General features: G+C 42.9%; 1 pseudogene; it reads left to right on the forward strand.

Moving 5' to 3' along the window:
* Positions 1–931: 931 nt before the first annotated feature.
* On the forward strand, positions 932–2,181 carry LOC111527178 (annotated as a pseudogene).
* Positions 2,182–9,973: the final 7,792 nt, after the last annotated feature.

The raw sequence follows: 9,973 nt of genomic DNA on the forward strand, positions 1-9,973 counted from the left end.
CCCAGTTCCTCGAGAAGCTTAGGTAGGAGAATTGCTTGAGCCCAGGCAGTCTGCAATGAGCCATGATTATGCCACTGCACTCCCAGCATGGGTGACAGAGCAAGACCCTGTCTCAAAAAAAAATTTTTTTAAATATACTAAGTGAAAGAAATCAGACACAAAAGGCCACGTATTGTATGATCCCATTTATATGAAATGTCCAGAGCAGGCAAACCCATAGAAACAGAAGGTAGATTAGTGGTTGCCTGGGGCAACTGGTAAAACTGGGGTACAGGATTTCTTTTTGAGTTGATGAAAATATTCTAAAGTTAGAGTGTGGTGGTAGTTGCACAACTCTTGACTTTACTAAAAACCACTGAATTGAACATTTTAAAAGGGAGTTTAATGTTATGTGAATTATATCTTCCTAAAATAAAAGCGATAAAAGAAAATATACATTGTAGGGGGAAATGCAGTAAACATAAACCAAAAACAAACTTTGGGTACCTACAGGGAAAGGGTGAGAGCTGGGTGGAAAGAATGGGAGGATGAGAATGGAGTAGCAGTGATAAGGAGAGAGTAGCATTTCTTCTATTGTAGTTTTGTATATAGTTCTGACTCAGAACCATGGTAATGTTTCATATACACACATACATCCAGTCAACCAGGGTGTGGAGGCAAGCCAAAATAGAATGCAAGCAGAAAAAAAAAAAAAGTGTTATAAGTGACTAACATCACCATCACAAAGTGGGTGGAGAAGAAAATCACTCACTTAAGTAATTTAGGAAACTTTTATTTTGACTGTGTCATAAGACTAAAGACAAAAACACTTCATACAAATATCGTCCTCTAGTTGGTACATTTGTTTTTCACTGGGGTATAAATTAGCAATTGTGAATCTACCTTATCTGTGTCTGTGTATCATTGAACAAATAAGTAAGGTTGTTGTGACTAATGACAATTCTCCCCATTGGAAACACAAGTTACAAATAAGAAAAGGGGGAAGGCTAGAATGACCTCTGTTGTTTTGGATTAGAATCAGAGGTGTCAATCCGAGGTATGAACAGATGGTTTTTAGTGTACATACACGGATAGATACGGCAGGAACCCGCATCCAGGAACAGAGCCCTATGTTCCTCCCTCAGAATGAATGGAGACCAGAAATCAGATGTTTATGCCCAATAAAAGCGGGATTTCTTTCAGCACTTTTCCCAGATCGTTGGGGTGCTGACTGAGGATGAGATGGGGCACCCAGAGACAGGAGATGCTATTGCCCGGCTCAAGGTGGTTCTGGAGTACAATACCATTGGAGACAAGTGTCACTGGGGTTTGACAATGCTAGTAGTGTTCCAGGAGCTGATGGAGCCAAGGACACAGGATGCTGATAGTCTCCAGTGGGCCCTGACTGTAGGCTGGTGTCTGGAACTGCTGCAAGCTTTCTTCCTGGTGACAGATGATATCATGGATTCATCCCTCACCCGCTGGGGACAGATCTGCTGTTATCAGAAGCCGGATGTGGGGTAGGATGCCATCAATTATGTTATCCTTCTGGAAGCATGTATCTACTACGTGCTGAAGCTCTATTGCCGAGAGCAGCCCTATTACCTGAACCTGATCAAGCTCTTCCTACAGATTTCCTATCAGACTGAGATTGGGCAGCCCTGGACCTCGTCGCAGCCCCCTAGGACAATGTGGATTTTGGCAGATTCACTGAAAAGAGGTACAAATCTGTTGTCAAGTACAAGACAGCTTTCTACTCCTACCTTCCTGTAGCTGCAGCCATGCACATGGCAGGAATTGATGGCGAGAAGGAGCACGCCAATGCTTAGTAGATCCTACTGGAGATGGGAGAGTTTTTTCAAATTCAGGATGATTACCTTGACCTCTTTGGGGACCCCATTGTGACCGGCAAAGTTGGCACTGACATCCAGGACAACAACCTGCTGCCTGGTGGTTCAGTGTCTACAATGGTCCACTCTGGAACAGTACCAGATCCTGAAGGAAAATTACAGACAGAAGAAGGTCAAGAAGGTAGTCCGGGTGAAGGCACTGTATGAGGAGTTGGATCTGCCAGCTGCGTTCTTGCAGTGTGAGGAAAACGGTTACAGCCACATTATGGGTCTCATTGAACAGTACACAGCACCCCTGCTCCCAGCCATCTTTCTGGGGCTTGCGCGCAAAATCTACAAGCAGAAAAAGTGACCTAGAGACTGCACGGATGGGGAGAGGAGTTACTCAATAAATAAATTATTGTGTAAAAAAAAAAAAAAAACAGATAGATACAAAATATATAGAAATATCTTCATTTACATTTTTTTCTATATTTTATTAACTAGTTCTGTTTGTGAGAGGACCTAGAAGCAATAATACACCAGTAGCAGTGAAATCTAACATCAAGATCTTGGTTCCTTAATATCCTTTTGCAATTAAAAAAAGAAAAGAGCTTCTTGGAGAAATGACTGATTCTAGAGTTGGGGCTAGGGAAAATCAGAGCCGAGACTGGAGCATCTTGTGGTGCCGCAAAGCAAGGACATGCTCTGAAAGGAAGGGAGCATGATAAAAGGGAGCCAGGAGCTGAATCGGGGTTCCCAATGGCTAATGCTTGGACAATCTGAGCAACAAAATAGTGATAATTTTACATCATAACCCATAAAATAAATATCCATAGTGCACACTGATATGAATAAATAGAAGAGAAGAGATATGCTTCCTTGTCACATAATTCCAGTTAATAAATGTGGAAGGAATCATGGAAATGGAAAATCACTGTGAAGCAAACATTGCAGTTAAAATTGTTGCAGACAAAAGCTACTGATGGATCATTCTTAGCAAACTATCACAAGAAGAGAAAACCAAACACCGCATGTTCTCACTCATAGGTGGGAACTGAACAATGAGCTCACTTGGACTCAGGAAGGGGAACATCACACACTGGGGCCTATCATGGGGAGGGGGGAGGGGGGAGGGATTGCATTGGGGAGTTATACCTGATATAAATGATGAATTGATGGGTGCTGACGAGTTGATGGGTGCAGCACACCAACATGGCACATGTATACATATGTAACAAACCTGCACGTTATGCACATGTACCCTAGAACTTAAAGTATAATAAAATAAAATTAAATTAAATTAAAAAAAAAAAAAAGCTACTGATGGATGCTAAGCTTAGTGGATGGAAGAATGATGAGAAACATCATAATCTCAAAAATATATCCCCACAAGAAACTTAATAGTGGAGAAACCTAGCAGACACCACCTTAACCGAGTAGTCAATGTTAGCATTACCAGTAAGATGACATATGCTCCCCCCAGTATGATGCACTGGAAAGGACACAGATTTCTGTTGTAGTCCTGCCAGAAATGTATAACCTCAATCTAATCATGAGAAACCATCAAACCCAAATTGAGGGACATTCTACAAAATGCCAGACTAGTACTCTTCCGAAGTCCCAAAGTCATGAAAGACAAAAGACTGAGGAATTGTCACAGCTTTAAGGAGACATGACACCTAAATTGCATGGTCTGTTTTCGATTTTGGACTGGAAAAGGACATTAGTGAGAAAACTGGGGAATACCAGTAAGATTTGTAGATTGGTTAATCATACCGTATCAATGTTAGTTTCCTTGTTTGGATAGTCGTACTACGACCATGTAAGATGTTAATGTTGGTGGCAGCTAGATGAAGTACTATTTTTGCAACTTTTCTGTAAAACTAAAATTAGTGCAAAATAAAAGTTCAAAAAAATTTTTTAACTGTTAAATAAACTGTGAAAGCTGTGTGATAGGAGAGACCATCCTTGAAAAACATGGAAATTTTAGTTGACCCTATGTGTTCAGTCAAAAAACATGTAGTGACTCATGCCAGTAATCCCAAAACTTCTGCAGGCCAAGAGAGGAGGATCGCTTGAGCTCAAGAGTTCCCGACTGGCCTGGGCCACAAAGCAAGATCTCCGTATCTACAAAAAAAACCTAACGCTAGCCAGTTGTGGTAGCATTCACCTGTGATCCCAGCTACTCGCGAGGCTGAGGCAGGAGGATCACTTGAGCCCAGGAGGTTGAGGCTGCTGTGAGCCATGACTGCACCACTGCACTCCAGTCTGAGTGACAGGTGCTTTATTCACTAGAACTCCTCCTAGGAAAGTACCATGTGTATGAGTTCCTTTTTTAAGAAGTACTTCTGGAAGTCACTTGGGGTAGAGAGCTGGAAGCTGAAATGATAAAACATAGTCCCTCAACTGCTGTACATAAGATGACTACAGTACTTAAAGTTGCTTCTCAAAGGGAAGAGTGGAGGGAAATCACTCAAACACAAAGAAGAGATTGTGGGGATAAGAAGGCTAGTTTCTCCTGCATTGGGAGGAGAGGAGAGAAGGGGAAAGTCCCTGGAAACAACACAGTCAGGAAGAGAAACTTTGAAGAATAAAAATGTCTAAGAGTAATTTTTTTTTCCAGTTTTATCTTATGTGGCCTCTCACCTCTCTCCCCAACAAAATATTCAGTGGTCCTTATTGCACAGTTGTGTGAGTGGATTCTTGTGGGTAAACATAAGGCTGATTCGCATGGGACAAAATTTAAAAACTGGAGGATGAGGCTGGGTGTGGTGGCTCACACCTGTAATCCCAGCACTTTGGGAGGCTGAGGCGGGTGAATCATGAGGTCAGGAGATCGAGACCATCCTGGCTAATACGGTGAAACCCCATCTCTACTAAAAATACAAAAAATTAGCCAGGCGTGGTGGTGGGCGCCTGTAGTCCCAGCTACTCAGGAGACTGAGGCAGAAGAATGGCATGAACCTGGAAGGCAGAGCTTGCAGTGAGCTGAGATCACACCTCTGCCCTCCAAGCCTGGGTGACAGAGTGAGACTCTGTCTTAAAAAAACAAAACAAAACTGGAGGATGAGGGGAGAATGGGCAAAACTGGAGGATGAGGGGAGAATGGGCATCTGGACTAGAATAAGGCCAGTGATAATCGGAACCATTTTTGAGTTTACTAAATGCCAGGTGCCATGTTAAATTTCTTATGTACTTTCTATGTTCCTCAAAACGAACCACAAAGTACATATTATTACAGTATTTTTATAGAAGAGGAAACAGGTTTGGAAATCCTAGGTGTCTTGCCCTAGCTCACGTAGGTACTATATGAAGGTTATCAGATTCTAACCCAGGATCTCCCAAACTGGCACTAAACTGCACCTCCTCCTCTGTCACAGCACTGTTTCATTAGCTCTGTAGCTCTGTTCTTGTTCTTCCTGTGGAGTATGAGATGGGCCCATGTTCTGTAGTCACCTGTATCTTCACTGCTCAGCACCGGGCCTGATGTGGAAGGGATGCACGGCAGATAGTTGCTGAGTCAGTGAGGGAAGGCTGTGTCATGTGACAATGAGGTGGGAAGAGCAACTTATTAAGCTAATAAAATAACCGGCTGCTGTTTGTTGGAAGTCCAGATCAAGAGAAGAAACCCCATTGTACTCTTTGCTGATGGAGTTACAGCTGAAGCCCTGCACCACACTTTAAGGGTGGCATGGCAAGCTAGTTTTCAGAAGGGGCTGACTCCCTCGGCTCGGGGTGGTAGGTAGTCATTATAGAAATTCAAAAGAAAAGCCACAGTGTCACCAGGGAAAACCCAGTAACCAACTGCCATGCGGTCTCACTGGTTGTGTTTGGGAAGTACTACCATTAATCAATGTATAAACCAAGTGCAAATTTGCAGGAAGAAAGAAAATTATCATGCAAACGATATTATAGCCAGCCTGCACAGAGCATTCTCTCCATTTAGATAGATCAGAAAGTTGCTGGTGACCCCTCCTTCCCCCGTTCCACCATCACCCCCACCCCCATTCCAAGGAAATGACTTTTCAGCTGAAATCACCAGGCTAAGTATGCATTCATTAGTTGAGAGAGTGAGTGAGAACAGGGAAGAGAGAAAAACTAGAAAATTTTTCATGAAGAAACAACTGTATATACAAAGGTTCTAAAGGGAAACATGGCATGATATTTGAGAGGAATTGAAAGGTGGCCACAATGGCTAATCAACCAAGAGCCAAGAGGAGAGAGACATGAGATGAAGCTGGAGAACCAGGGTCCAGATGACATGAGCTTGTATTTTGTTTGTCTGTTTTTTTGTTTGTTTGTTTGTTTTTGAGACGGAGTCTCGCTCTGTCACCCAAGCTGGAGTGCAGTGGCATGATTTCAGCTCACTGCAACCTTTGCCTCCCAGGTTCAGGCAATTCTTCTGCCTCAGCCTCCCAAATAGCTGGGATTACAGGTTCCCGCCACCATGCCCGGCTAATTTTTTGTATTTTTAGTAGTGACGGGGTTTCGCCATGTTGGCCAGGCTGGTCTCGAACTCCTGAACTCAGGTGATCTGCCCACCTCAGCCTCCCAAAGTGCTGCGATTACAGGCATGAGCCACTGAGTCTAGCCAGTGTCTGTTTGTTTGTGTCTGTTTTGTTTTGAGATGGAGTCTCACTCTGTCACCCAGACTGAAGTGTATTGGCACGATCTCAGCTCACTGCAACCTCTGCCTCCTGGGTTCAAGCGATTCTCCTGCCTCAGCCTCCAAAGTAGCTGGGATTACAGGCACCTGCCACCACGCCCTGCTAAATTTTTGTATTTTTTTTAGTAGAGATGAGATTTCACCGTGATAGCCAGGATGGTCTCTATCTCCTGACCTTGTGATCTGCCTGCCCCTGCCTCCCAAAGTGCTAAGATTACCAGTGTGAGCCACCAAGCCCAGCCGTCTGTTTGTTTTTTAATGAACATTTTGGAAAAATTTGAAATTCACATAAAAGTTGCAAAGATAATACTAATAGTTCCCACATATCCTTTATCCAGTTCCCCCTAATGTTAGGATCTTACATTACCATGGCACATTTAACAAAACTAAGAAGCACTGATATATTACTATTAAATAGACTCCAAAGTTTTTTTACTGGTTTTTCCAGTGATATCTGTGATATCTATTTTCTGTTCTAGGATCCAATCTAGGATACCACACTGTGTCTCTATAGACTCCTCTTTTTTTTTTTTTTTTTAGTTGGAATCTCACTCCGTCGCCCAGGCTGGAGTGCAATCTGGGCTCAGTGCAACCTCTGCCTCCCAGGTTCAAGCAATTCTCCTGCCTCAGCCTCCTTAGTAACTGGGATTACAGGCATGTGCCACCATGCTGGCTAATTTTTGTATTTTTAGTAGAGACGGAGTTTCACCATGTTGACCATGCTGGTCTTGAACTCCTGACCTTGTAATCCCCCCGCCTCAGCCTCCCAAAGTGCTGAGATTACAGGTGTAAGCCACTGTGCCAGGCCTATAGGCTCCTCTTAAATGTGAAAATTTCCTCAGACTTTTTGTTTTTGATGACCTTGACAGTTTTGAGAAATACTGGTTGGGTATTTTGTAGAATGTCCCCAAATTTATGTTTGATGTTTTCCTGGGATTATGGGTTTCGGGGAACCAATACCACAAAGATTAAATGCCTTTTCATCACATGATATCAAGGTGTGCTATCAACTTATCACCTTAACCTTGATCACCTGGCCCAGCTAATTTTTGTATTTTTAGTAGAGACGGGGTTTCACCATGTTGCCCAGGATGGTCTTGATCTCCTCACCTCGTTATCCTCCTGCCTTGGCCTCCCAAAGTGCTGGAATTAATCAAATGATTTTTAAGCAGTATTGTGACATCAGATTTCCTTTTTAAGATTAATATGCTGGCTGTATCGAATGTACCAAATGGAGACAGGAGTAGATACGGATACATCAGTAAAAAGGTTGCGGCTGGGGCAGGCGCAGTGGCTCACGCCTGTAATCTCAGCACTTTGGGAGGCCGAGGCGGGTGGATCACGAGGTCAGGAGATCAAGACAAGTTTGACCAACATGGTGAAACCCCGTCTCTACTAAAAATACAAAAAAAATTAGCCGGGCATGGTGGCAGGCGTCTGTAGTCCCAGCTACTTGGGAGGCTGAGGCGGGAGAATTGCTTGAACCCAGGAAGCGGAGGCTACAGTGAGCTGAGATCTCGCCACTGCACTCCAGCCTGAGCAATAGAGCAGGACTCCACCTCAAAAAAAAAAAAGAAAAAAGAAAAAAAAAAGAAAGTTCTATCAGTGGTGGCATAAAAGTTAAGAATGAGAAAAGTGGGTAGATTAAGAGGCATTTAACAAGTAAAACTGTCAGGATTTGTCCATTTTTAGTTGAATAGAAGGAAGGAAGAAGGTTTGAGAATGACTGCGAGGAACCAAGTTTCTGGTTGAGAAGCTGATCGGATATCAACAAGGGTGAAAGCAAAAGTACACTGAAGAGGCAGGCAGAGCAGCCTGAGGACTTGCTGATGGAGGCAACCCCAGCGCTATGGAGGAAGAAGAATGCTGTGGGTCAGGGGCACCTGCGGAATTCCAGAGGCATTGATTTTCTGTGTATCCATATCTACTCTGATGATTCTGCACCCTGGACAGAACCCTTTAAAAATAAAACACCCCTGTCCAGTTAGGTAAAGCTTTGATTCCCTTGAGGGAAAAGTCTTCCTCATTTGCTCGAAAATCCATGAGAGTAACAACAATGTAGTATTCATACTCTGCATTTCCATCAAGGATTGTACTCTCAAAGCACCAGCACTTGTACATGTAACACTAGGTGTGAAGTTCATTATGGTTCTGAGTCCCCAGAGAGCTCTGTGGACATTTCACCAATTTTGTTTAAGCCTCAGTAGCCATATTACCAAGGCAGAGATCAAGATCCTAAAAAAAAGACTCAGTAACATAAGAGGTTTCAGATATTGGGAAGAGAGAGTGTGGTTGACACTGTAGGGAAGCTTCTTGAGCAAGGGAAAGATGAAGTCAAGCTGTTCACAGGGAAGTAAATTGTGAAAGTCCTTGGAGCCCATTTTAAGAACTTGGACTATTTCTCTGTGTGCAGCAGAAACCACTGAGTTGTGAACGGAGAGGGAACACAAGTGATCTTACATTTTGAAGGATCCTTCTGACTGCAGGTTGGGAACAAATTGCAGAGGAGCAAGGAAATAAGCCAGACGACCAGCTAGGAGATCACTGCAAAATCTGTACAAGGGATTTCAAGTGGCTTGAGTCAGGATAGCAGTTAGTTTAATAAGTAATTTTTATATATGAAATTATATATATTAATTTTTATATAAAATATAATTTATATGTTAGTTTATATGTAAGTATATATAATTTACATGTAAGCATATATAAATAAATTATATATAATTATATATATATAAAATATACATATATTTTGAGACAGAGTCTTGCTCTGTCACCAGACTGGAGTGCAGTGGCATGATCTCAGCTCATTGCAACCTCCACCTACTGGGTTCAAGTGATTCTCCTGCCTCAGCCTCCTGAGTAGCTGGGATTACAGGCATGCACCACCACGCCCAGCTTATTTTTTATTTTTAGTAGAGATGGGGTTTCACCATGTTGGTCAGGATGGTCTCAATCTCTTGACCTTGTCATCCGCCCGCCTCGGCCTCCCAAAGTGCTGGGGGTGAGGGCATGACCCACTGTGCCTGGCCCTGGATGTATTTTGATGAAAGAACCACACAGTTTTGCCTGATGGACTGAATGTGTATAGTGAAAGAAAGAAAAGAGTCAGTGGGTCCAGAGGATTTCCACCTTTAGTGGGTAAAAAGATGGAAATGCAATTAACTAAGATGGTGAAAGGTTCAGGGGTTAGAGGTTCAGATATTCCGATTTAGACAGTAAATCTGAAGTGCTTGTTAAACATCCAAATAGACATCAGGTCAGCAATTGGATATTTGAGTCTGGAGTTGAAGGGAGAGGTCTTGGCTGGAGATATGATTTTGGGAGTCATCAGCACATGGTGGATCATAAAAGCCTTGCTACTGAAAGAGATATCTAGCACCTGAAGGCAGGTAAGGAAAAGAAGTAAGCCAAAAACTAGCCAGGGCACTCCAATATTTAGAGTTAGAGAGTTTAGCTTGGGGAGATGAGGAAGATTCATCAAGGGAAGCAGAGT

The sequence above is a fragment of the Piliocolobus tephrosceles genome, chromosome 6 (genome assembly GCF_002776525.5).
Source record: "Piliocolobus tephrosceles isolate RC106 chromosome 6, ASM277652v3, whole genome shotgun sequence".
In the NCBI taxonomy this organism is placed as follows: domain Eukaryota; kingdom Metazoa; phylum Chordata; class Mammalia; order Primates; family Cercopithecidae; genus Piliocolobus; species Piliocolobus tephrosceles.